Source organism: Falco naumanni, chromosome 4, assembly GCF_017639655.2.
Source record: "Falco naumanni isolate bFalNau1 chromosome 4, bFalNau1.pat, whole genome shotgun sequence".
In the NCBI taxonomy this organism is placed as follows: domain Eukaryota; kingdom Metazoa; phylum Chordata; class Aves; order Falconiformes; family Falconidae; genus Falco; species Falco naumanni.
Genome location: NC_054057.1, coordinates 74,678,617 through 74,700,125, shown reverse-complemented (window position 1 = coordinate 74,700,125; position 21,509 = coordinate 74,678,617). Strand labels below are relative to the sequence as shown.

The 21,509-nt window shown below is 41.6% G+C and overlaps 1 protein-coding gene across 3 annotated transcripts in view; it reads left to right on the top strand.

The window, feature by feature from the left end:
• ADCY9 (adenylate cyclase 9) overlaps positions 1-21,509 on the top strand; it is a 97,490-nt gene that overhangs the window by 26,545 nt on the left and 49,436 nt on the right. The window lies entirely within an intron of this gene.

Here is a 21,509-nt window from a genome sequence, read left to right as displayed (position 1 = left end):
TTAAACTGTGGTCTGAACTCTCCTTCAGCCTGGAAATGTGTGGTGTAATGCTTGATAAGAGCTTCGTGTTCTTTTGAACTGGAAAGTAGGCGGCTGCTGCAAGTACGCTCTGCCTCACTGTGCAAAAGAGTAATAAAATCTGTACAGCAGATTCAGAGCTGTTAGAGCTGTTCCCAGATTTTTTTAATTCAATATGCCACATATTTTTTATTCATCATGTTAACTTGTATTGGAAGAGCTGTTGAGAATGTGAGAGCTAGGGACTTGTTAGATGATGAGAGAAAAATTAGTGTATTTGGCAGAAGTAAGGTGTTGGAGATAATTTGGGTTTTGAGTATCCGGGATGTGGTTGAAGCTGCTGCTGGCAGAGGTGAAGGAGACTTGAAACTGCTCATCTCCGTGCCACACTCACTCTTCCTGAAAAAACTATTGATTCCCATTGCATTTTAACAACACTAGCACCTAACAATATCAATTGTGCTGTCCTGCTTTAAATTTAAATGAGAGGGAGTGATAAAAATAACTACTTTAGCATTTAAAATTGGTACTTTTCAGATTAAACTTTCATGCTTTGAGTCAGGTGAACTGGTTCATCTCTTGAGTCTTTCTTCTCTCAACAACAGGACTTGAAATTCGGTTTCTCCATGCACGTCAGGAGTGACTTAGAAGGCCTTGCCCCATATAGGCATCTCACTGAAGATGTTTCATGAGGCTTTCAGTGCATAAATACAATTTCATTGTATGTAGTCAGCATTTTCCAAGGCCCTGTGAGGTTATGGTGGAAGTTCCTCAGTCAGAGAACAGGGTGGGAATTTCTAATACACTTGATGTTAGTCAGTGTTGTTTCCAAAACAAATAGCAATGAAAATGTAAAGGAAACATGTTGAAGTCTCAGCTGAAATATATATTTTTTTTTTTTTTTTTTTAATAATATACAGGCCTATAATGCTTATTGCAGCACTGAAGGTTTCCTAGAAGATGCAGGACGTCTATAGGACTGCTGTTCTGAGCAGTGATGATGGTTACTGAGCGGTGTTTGCTCACGGTTTTAGTCAATCAGACAAAATTCATGATGAATTCAGATCTACCTGAATTGAAAAAATGTATCTAGCACGACCTGTCTTTGTGAAGATGAGGGCATGAAGAGGAATTTTTAAATCAAATATGAAAAAATTGAGGAGTTTCCTCTTGCCTATGTATTTTTGTACTGAATCAAGGAAAATCTAAACCAAACAGGCACACATCAGGTCTTTGAGACAAAACTTTTCCTATAGTTTTCTGTGTGGCAGCCATTTGGCTTCACAGAATAACCTAGGTTGTTCAGGGAACCTCTGAAAGTGTCTTGTCCAAACTCATGCTCAAAAGAGGTTTAGTTAGAGCTGGTATTCCAGCTGTAACTTGTCCTCATCGTATCTTGTCCTGTCTCTGCGCACCTCTGAGAAGAGCCTGTGTCTGTCTTCTCTACCCTCCCATTAGATAGTTGCAGTCTTCTCTCAAAGCTGCTGAACCCCAGCTTGCGCATCGTGTGCTTTCGCCCCCTAATCATTGTGGTGGCCTTCCCTGGCATCTGCACTGCGTCAGGTGTCTCTCTGGTTTGGGGAGCCCAAAACTAAACATGGTTCTCCAAACGCCATCTCAGGTGCTCACTGGTATGCTGTTGTCACTGAGGTCTCACTGCATGGTCTGCCAGCCTACTGACTGATCCAAGCATGACATCATGACCTGCCCCCCCCCTCCCCCCAGTTTGAACTCAAAGGTATCAGAATTGTTGTCTTGCTCAAAGTGAGATCTGCAGATGGAAGAGTTCATGCTTTTTGTAGAGAGGAGGTAGACCAAACCTGTGTACGAGCACTAGATGACAGGTAACTCCATCTGAGAGATCTCTGGTATTTTACCTCTTCACCTTCAAGGAAACAGACCATTTCTAAAGCACGGCAGGATGGGGAGGGGGAAGAGCCAAACCTTGCTTTCAAAATCTTGCTTTTGTGTTGAGGCAGTTAGAAGCAGAAGAGGACTCCTTTCTCTGTAACCACTGCATCTCATCCGTGGAAGTAAGCATAATAAAGAGGCTGAGAGAGGAAAGGTTAGTCTCCTGCCCCCTTTCTGCAAATGGTGTGGGCAATTTTACCTGTTTTGCAAGGACTTGGACCCTTCCTTATGTTTTGGTGAAACCTGGTTCATCATGTGAGAAAGATTCCAGGATGCAGGTGGGGTACTTCATCACAAAACCTCTTGCATTTGATGCAGTCGGGGGCTCTGTGCAGTGGAAGGGTGGGCTGAGCTTACTCAGCAAAGCAGGGAACTTTCATGCCTCTTGGTTGTGAAGCATGTCCTGATGTCTGTCAAACCTGTTGGTGGTTCTGAGCTGGTCCATGTCTGTCTCCAGGGAGGAAGCTGGCCAGAAGTTCCCTTTGAACTGCCAGGCTTAGAGCTTGATTCTGACTCTTCTCTCATGGGACCTGCCTTGTGTTCTCTCTTGAGTGTGCGTAAGACTTGGAAGTTCTGCTTTGTGCTTAGTTTACCAGAAATCTGTGGTGTTACCCCCTTTTTTTCAGGAAAAATATTCCAAAATGTAATTACAAGATTGACTCCTCCTCATTAGAATGAGAGAAACAGAAAGGATAAAAACATGCGGATACAGAGATGTGCAGATCCATTTTGGTTGCAAGGGAAGTAACATCTTTTGTTTTCAATTTTGGAAGAGTGCAGTGAGGGGGTTCCTCACGGAGGCACTGCTGTGAGCACAGCATGAGCTGTGCCTGTGGTCCTCTGCTGTGTCCAGCCGTGCAGTGCCTGGGGAGGTGGTGGCCATCCGGAGGGTCTGAGCCGCAGCAGCAGCGCTGGTGAGAGCTGCAGTGGTGTGAGGAGTTGGGCTGGGGGCATGGTGGGGGGGTGCCGCTCTGGCTACGCGTTCTGTCACAGCTAATAAAGACAACGAAGGGCCTTTGGGGAGGTCAGTGGATTCTTTGTTTTGGCCCAGAAGGAGATGTTGTCCTCCTTAAGTTTCTTTCCCAGAATAGAGGGAATAAACTGAAGCGTTTTAGAAGGGTTGGTTTCTCAGGGCAGGTTCTATATTGCATGCTCCTCTCTTTTGACATTAACATCTTTGCCCAGCATTTTTAGTGTATTGGGCACAAATGGGCTTAGCTTTACTTCAGTTCCCCGTGTTTTTATTCATTTGTTTTTGAGAGCAGAGGCTATTCAGTGTCTTTCTGAAATACTCTTTTTTTTTTTTTTTTTTTTTTTTTTTTTTTTTTTTTTGGTGAGATCTTCCTTGATTTCTGATGTTGCTACGGGCACCTCAGCTGAACTCCTGAAATCACCTTATTAATCTTGAACAAAGCGTAGCTGTTGTGATAGTCCTGGCAACAGTTCCCTGTTTCAGTTGGCAAATCTTTTCCTGATCTTCCTGTACCCTCCAGTAGATAAAGTGGCAATCTAAAAGTAACACGGGCTTCACACCTAAAGAGCAGATTCAGGCTTCACTAAGCACAGCTCTTTTTTTATAATTTTTTTATTATTATTATTTTAACCCTCCAGGCTTCTGTGCCTGCTGGTTTGCCTCTGAGAGAAAATGCAGCTACCCTGGATGTGTGCTCCGCACAGCTCCAGCTGAAAAGACAAATGCTTTGCTTGTGCTTGGGTGCTAATGGGAGAGCAGACTTAAAATAATGTTTTCCTCTAAAGTAAACATCTTTTATGCTTCTGACATAAAAGATGAAAAGCACACCTCCTTTGGAAACCAGAGCTTGCTGCTTAAGGTTGTGGCAGCTTCATAAATTAAACTTTTTTAAAAAATAAAAACTGTATATGCTTTGTATAAAAAATTCTTTTCAAGAAACACTATATGATTTCCATATTCTATATATTATTCTACAAACGGGACACCCAGCTGTTGTGTAATACCTTTGGTAGATGGCTATGACTCAGTGGAGCCCTCCAGTAACTATTAGAAAAGTATTTCCTCTCTCAGTTGTAAGTTTATATGCTCCTGTTCGAGTTTCCCAAGTGAACTCTTGCATGAAATTCCAGTGGCCTGGATCAATGAGAAATTAAAATGTCCTTTTTTGGACTAGGCAGCTAATTGGAAAAAAAGACATTGAATTACAGGTTTAGTGCAAAAAGTTTGTTTTAGGTTGGATTTTGTGCTCTGCAGGAGGATAATGGTGTTCATTTTGAAGTTTGATTTTCGTAAGAGACAGGAATGGAGCTTTCTAGCCTAGGGAAGTGTCTCAAGTGGAACAAATACTGCTGGCTGTGTGTGTAACGTGTTGGGTCTTTTTCTGTTAAGCAGAGAGCTGCAGCTGTGCACTGGGAGATCAGCAAAACCTTCTTTGAAAATTATTAACTGTATAATGCAATTAATTTTGGCTTGCCCATTTTGATACAACTTTTGATTTTTTTTTTTCCTGCAGAAGTGAGCATTCCACAAGCTCTAGTGGAAAACTTGTACTGACAGTGTATATTTGCATGCTCGTATATATTGTAATATACTTAGAATTCAATTTCCTGGTGTTTCTAAGATACCCTATGATGATGCTTTCTAAGGGGGAAGAATCTCTCACTTCTATATGATATACCCACAGCATTGACATAGAATCACAGAATCATTTAGGTTGGAAAAGACCTTAAATTTTTTTTTTAAGAAATAAAGTTTTATTAAAGCAAGTTAACAAAGCTTTTTAGATTTAATCATTTGCGATCTTTATTTTGACATAAAATTCTTCTATAATTTCTGTATTTGCTGCTTAAGGAAGGAGGGTATGCAAGAGCAACAGGAAGAGTGAAGTGCAGTCAGTTGCGCACCCAGGAGGAGGGCAAAATGCTCATAAAGAGCAGAGATGTCACTGTATACAAAAATTCTTTGAAAACTGAGATGTGGACTTGTATGGCGCAAGTTTTGGTATTAGTGACAGGGAATATATGTACTGAATAACCTGTGAACTCACCTGTAAGTCATGCACTCTCTTTAAAATGGGTATCATTTCATGATACCAGTACCTTTAATTTCATTGTTGGTTGTTTTATTTCAGTTTCCTTGAAGGATGACACTGCAAATGGAAGGGCGCTTTTAACATTGTCAGTTTTACTGTTTCAAAACTCCCTGTGGATCTCTTTGAGTTTTGCAGCTGCCTTGCTATACTATACATACACTGTTGCTTCTAAACCAGCAAGAGATCGTACTGGTTATGTTGGAGTCATACTCAGCAGTTGGTTATATACAAGTGTGAGGGTAACAGAAAGCATATTCAGTTTTCCATTCAAGTAAGCTCATAGTGTTTCTTAGATATTTTTGTAAAAATAATTTCTTGTTATCAGATTAAAAAAAACACCACATTTTAAGATGAATAAGCTAAAACCACTGTGATTCATCAAGTTTCTCAGAAATCTTGATCCCTAACCTCAGGGGAAGAGTAATCCCACAAAATACTTCATTCTTCATTGAGGAATTTTGTTTCTGAGTACTTGAATCTTCAAACAAATCATGAAAGACTTCATTAGGCAAGTGATCCTGTAGACTTAAAAAGAAATTGGACCATGGAGGTGCCCCTTCCAACTCTAACCGAGTTCTGACAGCAAATGGCAATAGCAGCACAGAAGCAAATACAGGGGTCAGGGAAATATTTAGCCTATGTTGGATTTCTTTCAGTTTTGCTAAGTATAGCCAAGAGCCTTTTTTTTTTTAGGGTTTGGAGGGGGAAGGGGGTTTCTGTGCTTTCACTTCATTTTTATTTTTTAGGTTTTTTTCTTGAGCTTTTTTTCTGCAGTTATGGCTGCAATTAAATAATGTCATTTTCACACGAAACTTCTTCTGGAGACCTGAAATGTGATCTTTACTTTTCCCAGTGTCCTTTACATTTTACTTCAAAGCAATTAGGAATAACGCCACATCTAAATGAGAAGGAATTTCAGTTATGCAGGTATGGCACACCACCAGCCCAAAGCCCCAGAAATCAAGCTGGCGGGACCGGTACCCTAATTTCCATAGATAGCTGGGTGGACCCATTTATATAGGTACCTGCTTTCTTGCCATGTGCTTTAACAGCCTTTGCGGAGAGGCTGGGAAAAGAGAACAGACCTTCATGCAGTGTGCGCTGGTGTCATGGTTTAATACTCTGCTTGAAGATGCCCAGGTACTACAAGGTAGAGGGTGATACAGGAATTTGCATGGACTAAAGTTAAGTTTGCATAACAGAAACTTCCTGTCATTAAACCTGTTATGTGGTATCATTTAACTGTAAAGGAAGCTTCCATAAGAAGGACTTTCCCCCTGTTTTTTTCCAAAATGGGAAGTATTTGGCATATCCTGAAACTACTGTCTCTTACATCAGTTTGATTACTCAGGGCAGTTAGTAATCTAGCATAGAAGCATAACAGAAACTTTATTTATATTGTATTTTTCATAGATGTGAGATGCCTGTGCCTGAAGCTAGGAGCCTTGCTGAATCAGTTCACCAGCAGATTAAATAGAGGAGATAGTGGGCCAGTGTCTTCTAGTTTTCGTTTTTTTGAGAGGAGATGAGTTTCTGTAGTGAACTATGTATTTATACCAGCTCAGAGCCCACTGATTTTCACCCCGGTTGTTTTTGCATTCCAGACACATTCCTGTACTCCCCAGTAATAACTTTTAGCCTGAGGGAAGTTTGAAATGTAATCAGCTAGTTATTAGCACGAAGTCTGAGAATGTTTTTGCAAAGGATGAAGAAATCAAATATGGGACATGAGCGGACGGAGGACCTGGTTGTTGGGGGCTTCCTTTGGTATGAAGCAGGCTGCCAGGTTTGGTCCAAATGTAGAGAATAATGATAGATGATTAGTGGAATATTCAAACCTTAGAAGAACAGAAATGCTAATTTTACCCGCATCTGTTTTATGTCACTTGAAAAACTTCTACTTCCTTTCAGACAGTGGTGTTGGTCTGAAAACCTAGGGCAAAGACTTGTTGATCGTAGTATGGGGATTAACTCATTTCAAACAAATCAAAGGAACCTGTCAATGGACTTGCAGCTGGAGAATGTTTATTTGACTGCATGTTAATTAACGTCATTTACATTAAGTAAATTTAGTGACATTACACGATGATGAAACAAGTGACAAATCTCAATATTCATTCAACTAGGTAGTTTACCATTTGGATACATGAAAGAATTCATTACATGTATTCTGTATTTTATGGGAATGCTTCATCTAAGTTATGATTAATCTACTTTGTTATGTTATTTGGTGAAAGTAGAAGTTGCTACACTGGGTAGTGATACAGCATTTGAAGTGAATGCACAGGACCAGAGGTAGCTGTCTCCTGAGCTGGATGTTTGGCTCCCGTATGCTAGGAGCTTTGAGTGATGGGCTGAAGACCCTTAGCTACTCGTGTGGCGGTTTGTTCTCTGTCCTTGTAATTGGGGTATGTGTGTCATCACCCTTTTTGCCCATCATGTTATTTTCTAGTAATAAGAGATGCTGCATACTCCGGTGGACAGTGATATAATGGGAGAGGGCAGTAGCAGATATCCTAGAAGATCCCTTGGAACGGTGGTTTTCAACCTGTTCTGCTTTGCAGACTCCTGTGAGTATGGGTGCTTTGACATGCTTAGAGACTCAAAGCCAGCTCTCAGCAGGCTCAGTTTCCTTGGTTTTTGTTCACAAAACCATAATAACTATTCCATAAATTCACAGAGTCTAAGGGTCACAGTCTGAAAACAGTTGAATCAGCTGTTAGATAAGGCTCTTCCAGGGAAGAAGCTGGCTGTGTCTTTCTCATCAGCGTAACTAGCCAAAAGCACGGTGCCCATTGCGCGGGGTGGTGGGTCCGTCCTGCAACCAGCCATCGCAGGAGCCACCGTGTCCATGATGATCTGCTCCATGTGTAGCAACACATGGTCTCCATGATGGGTTTAATGCTGTGTCTGAGGTAAAAGGGATTCGTGCTGTGGATCAGACCTGGCGTCCAGAACTGTGGCTGCCATGTGAAGAGGAAGGGGATGGTTAATGTGTCATGTCAGGACTAGAGGTAGTCTGAATGTTATACACAGAGGGAATGGAAGGAATTTCAGAAACGTTTTGACTGTGTGAATAAACATATTCTGGAAATATTTCCTTTTTAACTTTGTTTTGCAACTTTCAGATTCTTTTTATTTTGGGGAGGGATTGTTTGTTTATATATTTTACTTAAGGAGGGGATATAAACTGAAAAAATGATACTCTGCTTGGGGGAGACACAACACTCAGTAGCTGTTCCCAGCAGTGGCTCTTGAATTATTCTTTCTTTTGTGCTAGAGACACTGCAGATACTCTGTGGTGGAAGCCTGCCAATTAAAAATACAGCTGTATAGTGATGCATACTTATGTGGTGGCTGCACTTGGGAATTTCTCCTTTACCATCTTACCAGTGTTTATACTACTGCTATATATTGTTATTCTGAAGTGCCTCCTGCAGCAGTTTTATTTGCATTAGTTTTATTTTTCAGTACTGAATTAGTAACCATTTAAAACTGTCAACCACATGTAAACAAGTGGTGCATAAGTTATGAATAACAACTTACCTTGAATTACAACTGCCTGTTTGTATTGCACAAGGCACAGTGTTGGGGGAATTGTGAAATGACTGAATTCAGTAGTGCAACATCATTTCTATTTATCTAGTTTCTTGTAGCCCATTTGAGTAAGTATCTTGATGTTTGCATGGTTACTGCAGCCAGCGATCCTGGTAGGGGGATTGCTGGATTGCCATGTTGTTGAAATATGCTGGCTCCTCTCCAGTCCGTCTACCATGTGATGAGCAACACTTTTTGCAGGCTCTGTGGAAGTTGTGCTTGCTCACTAGGTAGTTCTAAAGCTCAGACCAAAAAGTACAGAGCTTGGATGGGGGCGGGGTGGGTGGGTGGGTGGGGATAATCATAGAATCGTTTTGGTTGGAAGAGACCTTCGAGATCATCAAGTCCAACTGTTAACCCAGGACTGCCAAGCCCACTGCTAAACCGTCTCCCAGTACTGAGCCCTGTTGAACCTCAGTGGCCTCAGCCGCTCGGCCCGGCCTGCCCAGACCCCCCCGCAGAGCCCCCTGCCCCCCAGCACCCCCCAGCTGGGGGTCACCTGCAGCCTGACCGAGGGGGCACTCGATCCCCTCGCCCAGCCCGTCGGTACAGACGTTACCCAGGGCTGGCCCCAGCACCGAGCCCTGGGGACACCCCGTGTGCCCGGCACCGGCGGGATGTGACTCCATCCCCCGCCACGCTGTGGGCTCAGCACCCAGCCAGCTTCTAACCCAGCGCAGAGCCCCCCCGGCCCCGCCGTGAGCAGCCGGTGTCTCCAGGAGATGCTGTGGGAGACGGTGCCAAAGGCTTTACACCGAGGTCCAGGTAGGCACCATCCACAGCCTTTCCCTCAGCCACAACGTCAGTCATCTTCTTGTAGAAGGAGAATCAGGTCCATCAAGCAGGACCTGCCTTTCATAACCCCGTGTGGGCTGGGCCTGATCCCCCAGCTGTCCTGCATGTGCTGTGTGACAGCACTTGTGATGATCTGCTCCAGAACCTTCCCCAGCACCGGGGAGACCATTGTTAACTGATTTAACAATAGTAAAATATATTTAACAAGCACTTGACATAAATTTTTCAAACTGTGCTGGTAGGCTGTGATGTCAGGCAAAAAACCCAATGATCTTTTTCTTTACTTTGAAAACTGGTACAGAGATGTAACTTAAAAAAAACCCAACTCTTACTTTTGATGCAAGAACTATCTATGATATGCAAATTTATTTATTTTAATTTGGTCCCTTAAGGACAAAGAATTTATGTTCTCTGAGTAATGACTCGGGCTAATCAAGTTAATGAAGTGTTACTTGAGGTAACAGTGAATGTACTTCGGTAAAATTTCACAAAACGTTCTCGTTGTCTGGAGAATATTTCTGTCTCATTCTTTTTAATTAAGTATTTAGGGTTACTTGCAGAGTGCATCTTTATAAAGATGCCCCAGTGCAAGTAAACAGGCATGGGGCAAAGCTGACCAGATTTGTAGTGAAGTTGATAGCCGAACCAGTGGCAGGCATTTCCTAAAGCCCTGCCATGCCTTCTCGAATAATTGCTTTTATTTTGTTACTGCTTTTGTAATAGGAAGAGGTGACAAGTTACACGTGTGGCTAGCCAATACTGAGGAAAGGTTAAATGAGAAGGGTCACTCTTACCAGTATGTGATGAATATTTGGAAACGTGAGTTAAGAGTTTTCTTCTATGTGGTCAAAAGATGCCTGAGATTTTCATTTTGACGTGACGTGTGTTTTCAATATTATCTGATCAGTTGCTTGGAAAAAAAAAAAATTGAAAACTGCTGATGACAGTATGATGTCTGTTTTTTACTTTACCTTTTAAATGTCAGACTGAATTTTAACAATGACCAACCAAAAAAAGTTCCGCATGCAGAGCCCACCAACTGATAGTAGGTTTGTACACACTTCTTGACTGATTTAGGTTTACTTGCTGCAAGTCCGTAGAGAGCAGTGCAGTTGCACGGCTCTGCGCAAGGGCATAATTAGCCTGTGGGATTGCCCAGGTTTAAATAAAATGCTGATTTAGCATGTCAAATCCAGACTACCTGCATTATGCAAGAAGGAAAGAATTTGCCTGATTGTAGTCCTGTCAACACAGAGAGATTGCACCAGTATAACAAAATAGACTTCTGAAGTCTTGTTTAAATTGGTGAGTGCTCTTGTCTGGATTCTATTAAAAAAATGTTAGTACTGAGAGCCACAATGGCTCACTCTGTTACCAAGGGCTGGAGCAGGCTCCAGTTGCATGAGACTATTGTTTTTTATTGGAATCCTTTCGTGCATCCTGCACGCTTGCTATTCATCATTTCTAAAATGTCAATCGAAAAGATAGGTGGCATCTTCTGGTCTTGAGTGGAATTTTCCTGGGTGGGATTTCTAATAAACTTCTAACTGCTTTTAATCTGTCCGTGCCTTTTTGGTTTAAAAGGAATAAATTCCCATTCCCCAAGAGCCTAGAGCTGACAGAACTTTCACTTGGAGCCTCTCTCTTCAATTTATTAAATTCCACCTGTGTTTAGCAGAGGCTGCTATGGCTACCCGTAGTTCCTGAGGGTGCCAGCCAGTATGTGGGCAGAAGAAAATTTAATATGTAGGATGTCTTTCTGGAATGCTTGTGGCTTTGTATAATTGTCCCATCTAGAGGAGTGGAATTTTTCTTGAAAAATCCACATCTATCTATCCATAAATCTCTGTTTTATAATGCTGTTGTTTAAATAGATTTTTTTAAGTCCTTGCCTTGGAGGTATACCCTATGCAGTTTCCTGATCACTTGTTTCCCTCCCACATTAAAATGTAGTTTTAAGTTGGAAACGCTTTTTTGTTTATAATAAAAGGAAGTTTTGGAAGTATATGCTACATATCCCCAAAGGATCATTGTACTTTTTGAGTGATCCAGAACGTCAGAACTTCCCATGTGTGCAAACTCACCAGGGAAATGCCGACAGATGCCTGACTGAAAGCTTGGATTGAAAAGACTGTACAGCAAGCTACTCCCAAAGGCTTCCTCCATCATCTTGCCAACTTCCATGCCGTTTTTGTGGCCCAGCCACTAGCAGTAATTTAGTGTGACTACAGGGGTGCACATAATCTAAGTGCATTACAGAGGAACCCCTGGGTCTCAGTACGTGGACCTGCATTTGTTAAAATGGAGGTCTATGCAGAAGTTGAGGTTGGTTATTGGTTTAGCCATCTGTTCTTGAACTTCGAGGCACTTTCTTGTCAATTGTGAAGGTGGGGGGAAAAAACCTTAAATCCACATTTGCACCCTAAACAAGAAGCTAGAAGAAATCTCTCTCTGATGTCTGCAAATGTCACAGTGTTGTGACCTTATAATTTTTTTTAAAGAACAGAGTCCCTAGCATGCCAGAACAGGCATGTTGTATATCTAAAAATGTATTTGTATCTGCTTTACATCACTGCAGCCATGCAAAGCAGGCTGTGTGTCTCCATACCACAGCTCACAGTTTACAGCAGGTGTAGTCGTGAGCAGGGCAGTGCTAGAGAGCGGCTTTTCTGGTGCTGGGGTTGCTTAGTTGTCACGTCTGCTGCAAAGCATCCCTTGTACTCTCCTCTGCCTCCGCAGTTTCTTCAGCGCTGGCACCTCATTCACAATCCAGCCAGTGAAGCAAATCTGAATTTCTAAAAGGGCTGTGTTCATAGTTAGAGTCAATTTCTAATTTGTTATTCTTTAGGTGTATTTCCAGAAAAGGTATTCTGTGACAAGACTTAAAATTTTCAAAGATGTTTGAACCCCCTGAAAATGCAGTGCCCCATGTGCTTGGTTGACTTGTTTTGGCAGCTGCATTGCTCAAAAATTTCATTTTCTCTCATCACACTTATTCCTTCCCAGGTGTTAAAATTAGCACAGAGGGAAAAGGGATAGTCAATAAACATGAAAAATAATGGCAATAAGATTATAGCAGATGCTTTTTCACTCATGTAATTGCATCGTGGAATTTGTTTTCATGAGCAGGACTGCAGGAGAGTTTACAGACGGATTGAGTAGTGTGAGTGAAAGCCAGAGAGTATCTTTACCAGTTAATCCCAAATGTCCTAGAGGTGGAATTAGGCCCTCTTTTTGCTTTAAATGTAGGAACATCATATATCTCTTAGGTTTTGTGAGGAACCCTTAGGATAGAGATAATCTTTTATCCACAGCATGTTAATAAATCTGCTGGACTTCAAGCTTCCCTTGCAGAGCACGCTGCTTCCCCTGGCAAGACTGAAAAATCCCAGGCTTACCTTTTGACTCAAACCTACTTTTCTTTCCTATTAAGGTGTCAAGCCATGAGTTGTAATGATGGGAAAAAATGAGTTCAAAACCCAGAGAGTCATCCCAGAGGACAGCTTCTCTGCAGCTGGCTCTCAGGCTGCGGTCGGTGGCACACAGGCAAAGTTGGCGGAGCAGAAATTAAATAAGGGTAGTTGTAAACCCCAGGATAGGGATCAGTATTGCTCATCAGCCCATCTTTTATTTTGCTGGTAGAGTTTAAAAATACATATGTAAATATATTCCTGAGCTAACAGTGGTAGCTAGACCTTTGTGTTTGAGCTGTTTGTCTGTGCTGGATTTGCCTAGGCCTTTTTCTTCCCCATGTTTTTGGGTTTTTTTTGGTGTTTTTTTTTTTTTTTTTTTTTTAATCCTATACAGGTGAGAAGAAATGAAAGAGACCGAAGGAGGGTAAACTAGCAGCCTGCAGCTGTATTTCTGCAGTTTAGCTGTAAATGTAGATTGTGGGTTTGGGTACAGGGTTCCCCCTTAAAACTGTCAGATGTTGAATACCAAAATTACACATATGTTGTTGATCAGCATTTTCCAAACCCACTGTTGTCTGTTAGCTGATCAAAAGTAAGTGTTTTGCTTGACAAAGGAGGCATAAGAAAAACAGTGGCTTTCCATAACACAGAAGATGCCTCTGGTTTCTCTGGCTTTTTGCAGTTCTTCTTTAGAGATTACAAAGATAGGTTTGGGGTTTTATTTTTTTTTTAGAGTTTCTTTTGTGTTTCCAGTTTATAAAGTTCTGTTTCTTATTATCATTGTTTCTGCTTTCCAGAGACCTAAGATAACAAGTTGGCTCGTAAATTCCCTTTCTCATTTTAGCCACAGGAAATGTTGCTCCATACATTCAAAGTGCTTTTCCAGGTAGGCTGTTCATTTGCATCCAGGCTTTTTGAGTTATGTGCTTTTGTTTCCACTAAGCTGGAAGTGGTTTGTATGGATTAGAGGGGGGGACTTGCTTCATCAGAAATGCAGCTTTGCAGGTTGAAGAAAATTGCTTTGATTTTTTTTTTTGTAAAGTCATCCAGTGTTGTCTTGCACAGTCCTACAATGTGAGTGACAGAAAATGCCTGTTGATATTGAAGACTGTGATGTGCTTTTGGTTTCCAGCTATATTGCTGAAATACCTGGAGATAAAAAGCTGAAATTCAGGAAAACAGCAGGATGATACTTAAGAGTATTTTTAGGCTTAAAAAAAAAAAAAACCCAAACCTTATGAATTTTTTTTTTTTTAATGTCATTCTACGTAGCCATTTACCAGACTGGTAGGATGTGTTGCATCTGACTTGCCTGGCACTTCCACCACTGTTTTTCAAGAAGGATGTATACCGTAATGTGGGGATCTTTACATTGTATTTCATAATATTTAAGTGTTCAGTAAACTGCTGTGGTGTATAAAGTTACACATAAACCATGCATCATGCAGAAGCTGTAGAAATTTGCAAGCGTTTTGTAGGGGTTGTAAGAATTAACAGAAAAGTCTTCCTTAATTGTATGTGAAGAAATCTGTTGGCTTTGGCTCTGCAGGGACCAGATTGCTTTCAGACGTGAGGATGGGAAGGGAAAAGGGACTGTGCAGCGGAGGACACCTCTGGCTGTGGTCCGCAAGGAGCAAGCCTGTGACCGATAGACCTCACAGCACTGACCTTTCCTGCAGGATTTGCAGTGGTGTGCTGGGGATGAGGTGCAGTCTGTCGGGCTGCCCCTAGCACCCGGAGGAAGGATGGCAAGAGGGATGCTGTGCCTGAAAGAGAAGTAATTCTCGGTTGTGCTGGGGAAGTTGTCTAAAAGTATGAAGTAAATGTGCATTTGCTGCATGGTTGTGGAAATCTTGTTTAGTTTATCTGGGGTGGTGGTGAAAAAGGAGAAGGTCTAGAAAAAGTAAAAATGAGGGAACTGTGAGTTTGTAGTCAGAAGCAAGCGAAAGTGGTGCCCCATGGGTATGTGTGAGGTGGGACCTGTTATAGCCTTGCGGCTGGAGTAAAGATTAAATGTAAAGACAAAATCTCAAGTTAAGTGCTCCTTCTTTTCTCTCTGATCTTTCCTGAGGAGTGAGGGAGAGCAGCAGGTTTTTAGATGCTGCATCTACTGTTGTTTAACCACAGCTGCTGGTAGTTCCTTCAGGAAATCAGATAAACACTGTTTGGCACAGCCCATCGGGCACAGCTGGCAGCCTGGGTTAGGCAATTGTTTCCACTCTTGGAGCATCTTGTAAACTTGCTGGAAAAGCCTCTCCTCTTGCAGTTAAGATCAGGCCAGTAACTCTGCATCCTGGGTATGATGCCTTGGGGGGAGCCTGTAGGGTTCTGCCGTGGAAGCTCTGCATTCTCCTCTGTTCAGCATGGGCAGGCAGATGTTTGATTGTCCGCCTGTGCCTCTTCGGGGGTTGTCCTGTCCGTGGCCTCTTAGCACGGCCTTTGGCACTGCAGAGTCCTCCAGACTCCAGGCTGCTTCAGAGATTCAAGCAGAAATTGATTATTTTTGTATTATTATTACTATTTTATCCCAGTTGCGGATATGCTTAACTGTAATTTTCTCTCCAGGCAATCTAATTACAATGCAGTTGCTTCCTTGAAATTAAAAATGTACCTGTAGGCCGTTACATGCCTGTATTTCTGAAAGCCAAAAGCCTAAAGCTGAGCTTTAAAGTCAGAGGGACTTCCCTGAGTGGTGACGAGGACTACAGCATTGCATTTCTGCTGTCACAACTATGACAGTTCCCTTGACTGAAAGGTGTTTTGCAGGGATACCACAACCCCTTTGATCATCCAGTTTGTATTTATCAGGTGCTGTTGCCCAGGTAGGGATGTTCCTCTGAGTTTTTGCTTCTCTCTTCATTTCTGTGTACACAAGTACTTGAATCATGAAATCATCAGAAGCTTCAAGGGGGAAAACTTTCTGAAGTTATTTTTTAGGTGTAACTAATCTTTTGACAAATGTTGCGGAATAGGGAAAAAATTATTATGGTGGAAGTAACAACCCCTGTTTACATGTAGTTGCACATTTCTTGGCACCACATTCAGCTTGGTTACTGAGTACCCCTTTGAGGATGCCTCAGTTGATCTGTATTATGTTAGCTACGGAGTCCAGCTAGGAAAAGGATTTTGAATTTCTAATTCGTCCGTTTTCAGATTTCCTCAATAGCGAAATACAAAGTGAAAGTTTCTGTCCTTCAGAATGTTTATGTATTTTGAGCAGCATTTCACGTGCTAGTTGTGTATTGCGGGCGGTTGCTGCTCTGGGGAGCGGCGCGCAGTGCTGCGGCAGTCGGTGGCCCTGCTGCGCTCTTCTGGTTCTGAGGTTTCTTGTTGTGGTGAGAACTACCAGTTCCCGGCTCAATAGATGAGAGCGTTGCGCTGGGGAGGAGGAAGAGGTTTGCATGGACTGTCTTTTGAGGTTTGGGTTTTTTTTATCAGAATGGGTCTAATAAAGTGAGAAAATAGTCCCTATAAATACAGATTTGGCAACTATTGAGTTTTAAGAATGAGGGAGAGTATTTGCTACTGAAAATTGTCTTTAGATTCAGCAACAACTTGGACCCAAAGGATACCGATGCTCCTGGAATAATGGTATATACTATATTCTTGCATAAACATTTGGCTAGGTTAGTACGTGAAAAATTTTTTAAGCTTTGACAAGGGAGAAAAAAAACCACCAACCAATATGGGAAGCTAGAGAGATGCCAGGAAGAAACTAGTTAAAAGAAGTAAAAAAAAATTCTGGTTGTGTGTTCCCCCCTGTTTTGTGTGGTTTTTTGTTTTGGGTTTTTTTTTTGGCATTTACCTGTCATATTACATTCCAATAATTGCAGTTAATAATTTATTTTACAGAGCAAGTCAGAATCTACTGAAATTGTATAGCAGCATATTTTTTTGTATGAGGAAACCTAACTGTAGTCTCTGTTCCCTTTCCCTGGAGTGGCAGTGGCTGAATACCAGTATTTTCACTTCCAGATTTTTGGCAAAGTGCAAAGATGATGTCTTTAAAAGGCGTGGAGAAAGCTTTTTATTGTAGTTCTAAAAAGAGAAAGCAAGAGCTGATGGATTGCAGAGAAGCATAACCTAAAAGTGAGTTACCATCCATCAGTTCAGAAAGACAGGAGCTAAAGCCAGTCCTGAACTGCAAAGCTTTTTTTTTTTTTTTTAAGACCTTGTTATACCACTACCAGTTTCTTATATCAGAGTTATATAGAACGAGATATTAAATTATTGAAAGATAATAGCTAACATTGTTCATCACAGCAAATTGCAGCAGGTGATTAAAATCACTTTCTAGCTAGAAAGTAATTCTTGCCCTCACGTGGGAGTGACAGTCACTGCAGTTCTCACGATGAAATGGTTTTCATGCAAATTCCAGTTTTGTGAGGTAAGATACTGCAAAAGTAGAGGGTTGTGAAAATAGAGCTTATTTACTTTTGTAAATCTATACTTAATTATTTGGAAAGAGATATGATTAAATGATTCAAGTGTGTAGAATCTAAGGGAAATGATGGAAAGATAAACAGTGAAGAAGCATTAATACAAAGCTATTTGGTAAAAGGGGCATAATCAGTACCATTTAGATTTTATTACATCAATGCAAGGAATATTATTAGTCTTCCAAAACAGAGGGCTGTATATTGGGAAGCAGTTATTCTGAAAAGGAAGGTCACCTGTTAGTTAAAGGCTGTTTCCCTGTACTGCAACTAAAAAGGGGAAGCGATTCAGGGAGGGAGGAACAGGGATATGTGATAAGGCTGGGATTATATTTTTATTAAATGAATCAGTAAGACCATGACTGAAATATTGCCATCGGGTTTTGGTGTCTCTCAGTGCTGAAAGGGTTTTGAAAGCATTTGGAGTTCATTAAATAGAGACATGAGAAGTATGACATGTTCAGTTTACCAGAGAGAAAGTAATTTTCCTGTCTGCTATCAACAGTGGGCTAAAAAGTTTTAATTCCATACAGGTGAAGCATCAAAAATCAAAACTGGAATCTTATTTTACCAAGGAATTGCTTATCAGTATTTGTATTAATCCCCCATCTCTTGAGATCTTCTGTAGGAGAAGACATCCCATATTTAAAAGATGCATGCAGGAATGCCCTCTACTAGTGTAAAATACGGATTAGATTGGCATAACAGCAACTTCTGTGTGAAATCATGAGGATAAATGAGCTGAAATAAAGGAAATAAATAAATAAGGACTTGAAGGGCCAGGTGACCTTTTCTCTCCCTTTCTCCAGTCCTTCCCAGTAAGTGGCTTTCCACTAATTGCCTGAGAAGGTTTTTCCCTGCAGACACAGCTCCGGCAGAGGCGGTGCGGGCTGCCCGCCGGGGGGCTGCGGGGGGCTGGCAGGGCACAGGCAGGGGGGCAGCACGCCCCAGCCGCACCGACCTTCCCACATGCTCTGCAGCGGCAGGGTTTTCTCACGCTACCAAACCCAGGTTGAAGACTGGGATGTTTATATACAGCCTTATTTATACTTTTGTTTATTTTTGTGCATACAGAAAATAATTTGTGTGGGAGTGCATGCGTATGATTTTTTAATTATTATTATTATTATTAGGAGTGTTTTTTAGTGTTGGGAATGGTTTTCTGTTTTCCTAAGTTCAGAGAAATGCCACTGATAAAAGGAAAAGCTAACTGAAGAAAGGAACCAAGTACAGAAATGTTGTAATGTTTCTAAAATTCAGTGGTAGGACTAACAAACCCACTGTAGTTCCATGAAGATCTTACCTGTCAAATATCTTGTCAAAAATACACTTTACCGACACTGCCATGTCAATATTCAAAATGGTTGAATTCAAGAAGCGAGTGTTTTGGCTCAGCGTGCAAGAGCTGTTACAGCGCCTAGAGATTTTTAGAACTTGAAGACAAGCGAAGGAAGTAGCTTGTGTTTCTCAAAGATAAACGATGTAGCCCCTTTTTTTGCCAGGGCAGAAAATACCATATATGTTAAATTGGTACGTTGGGGAGAGGGTGGTTGTAGCCAGTTCCCTTTCTTTGCTTCCAAGAGCCATCTCTGGGAAAAGCAGAAATGTGCTGCAGGGTAAAGCCTGCCAGAGTGCAGACTGGCTATCAGGCAGTTTGAGGTTGTGTTATTTTTCAGCATTTATTTTGAATAAATGTGGGGGAAGTGAGTATAAGACTGAGAATGGCAGGAGGGGAATAAAGGGTGAGAGCTTTACCTTTATAAATAACAGTATAAGCATCTCGTAGCACTTTCCTCATTGCCGTGTCTCGAGTTCCATCGTTGCACAGCAACACACGCCAAAAATTGCACCCTGTTTGCTGATTTTCACATAAGATAGCAGCTCCTCCATTGTTGGCTGATTCATTTCATATTGTTGCATTACTTAAATGATTTGAACGTGCTGCATGGTGGTGTGAATGCTTTTCACTCCGTACACCGTTTGTATGGAAAGTGACAGTGTTGATTATACTAATTCACTGGAGATGGAGAAAGAGAAAGAATGCTGTTCTTGTATAATACGTTTTAGTTACATCGATACACTTCTACTGAATTAATGACCTTTTTTTTTACCAAAATATTTCAGACTGAACGTAGGAGTTGCTTTGTGAAGTGTCAGAGAGTTGCAAGGAATACTCAAGCAAATCGAATTTTCCTTGTCGTGAGAAGGATTTAATAACAAAGTATTAGGTAGACAACATTAGTAAAGTTCTGTGAAGATGAAAGATTTTTTACACCTCCTAATTTCCAAAGACTTTCCAAAAATAACCTTATTTACTCTCCTGAGACCCTGACCTTACATTCAGCGCTAGGAATAGCCCTGCTGACTTTTTACTAAACGTGTGCTGTGATCTGCAGGGTACTGGCTTTTCTTTGTCCACTTTAGAATTACCCATTTCAAGTAACACTTCTTGTTCAGCGGACGTGGCAGGGCTGGCGAGCGTGAGGAGGTTAATCAGGAGATTTTTACAGTTCTTGGTGCCAACGACCAGCCGTTTTAGCCAACTGCAAACCCTGCAGCTCAAGCCTGTGGGGCAGAGCAGGTGCGAGCGGCTGTCGATGGCGGCAGTGGTGGTGGGCTGGGGCATCTGCTATGGATGGGAAGGATGAGGGGTGGGCTGGGGTGGAGAAGCTGCATCCTGGTGCACTTTCAGGTTGGGGTGAGGGTGCGTTCTGCTTTCACAAACACGTTTTCAATTACTGGTGTACTGTGGCCTTTTCCCTTTTTCCTCAGTGTGGAGCTCAAACGGGAGATAATTTTACTGCATACAACAGACCGACAAAATAACTATGCTACACAGCACAGTAAGATATAAAAAGTGCCTTTTCAAAAATACAAAAAAACCCAAAGAAAATGTTCGTTTAGGAAAAAAATAGAGGAATAATAGGAGTGATAATATAATCCCATTGCTTTAAGGTAGCTTTTAAAAATAGGAGCAGTAAACTTAATGTTCCAGCTTTTACCACAGTAAACATATAATTGTAAGCTGATTGTGGTGAATTCCTTAAATGATAGCCCTCGTCAATATAAGTTTTAAAGAACCAGCCCTACATCTGGAAGCCAGCAGCAGCTCAGGATTTTATTAAGCAGCACTGCCAAATAAAATCCAAGTGCTACTATAAACGATATAAAAATAAAGATTGGCTATAGCATAACATCTCAAATACGCAAGCGAGCACTCTGGTTTGGAGCACTATGTGAGAGCACTGTAGCTTTCCCAGCAGCTTTTGAGCCCAAGGTTGAAATGTTTGATAGGGATGCGGCTTTCTGCGTTGGTCATAGAAGTGTTTGGGAGCTTAAGTTACTAGTAGAATAAACAGAGAAACTGCAAAATCGCTATTACCGTGTCTAACTTATTTTTATTGGAAGTACTGGCTGTGTTGCATATTACAGACACACAAAAAAAGGTTTAGAGCATGTGATTTTCCTTCTGTAAAGAAGGTTATAAGCCATTGACCGTATCCATAAGGGACAGAAACCTGCCCTCTTCCAACGGCTGCAACTTGACATTCTTCTTCGCAGCTTTCGTCCAATGGATGGAGGCAAAGGAGTACAGCTGATGGCTGTGACAGTCATGTGTCTGGCTGCAACTGGTGACAAGTATCAGAAAAAGGGAGGGGGGTGATGCACAGCTGACCCAGATAGAAAGCCAGCAGCCACCCCGTGAGTCTCGGGCAGCGAGAGGCTGGCAGCAGAATCGCATGGAACAACAGTCTCTGGTACCACAAAATAACAAGGGCTTTCCAGTTCTGTGAGCTGACCTCCACGCTTTTTGGAGCACATCAGTGACCTTCCTTGCTGAGTGGGAGATTTCCCATACAGTGGCAATAAAATTAACTCCTTTGAATGCAGAAAGCAGTGTGATTAGTAGCTCCTTCTTAGTCTTTTTGCCTAGAAATAACCCAGAACATTATAACGCAAAGTTCCAAGGAAGTAAAATAAGCAATATTCTAAACAAAATTCAGATATTTTATGTTTTGAACAGGTTTTTGATACAGCTCAGCTTGATACAACATGGTATTTACCAGCCTGGCCTTTAGTATTGGATCTGCTTTCCAATTATGCTTCAATTCATACAACAGTTGCAGAGGGCGTGTGTGGGTGTACGTGCAAGAGAGAAAGATTGATTTTGTTCTTTAAAATTGTGAAGTCTGCTCTAACTATGAAAACCCATCAGAATTTCTAGCACTTAAACACACTTCCTTTCTCAATGTGCTACCAGCATTAGGCAATCT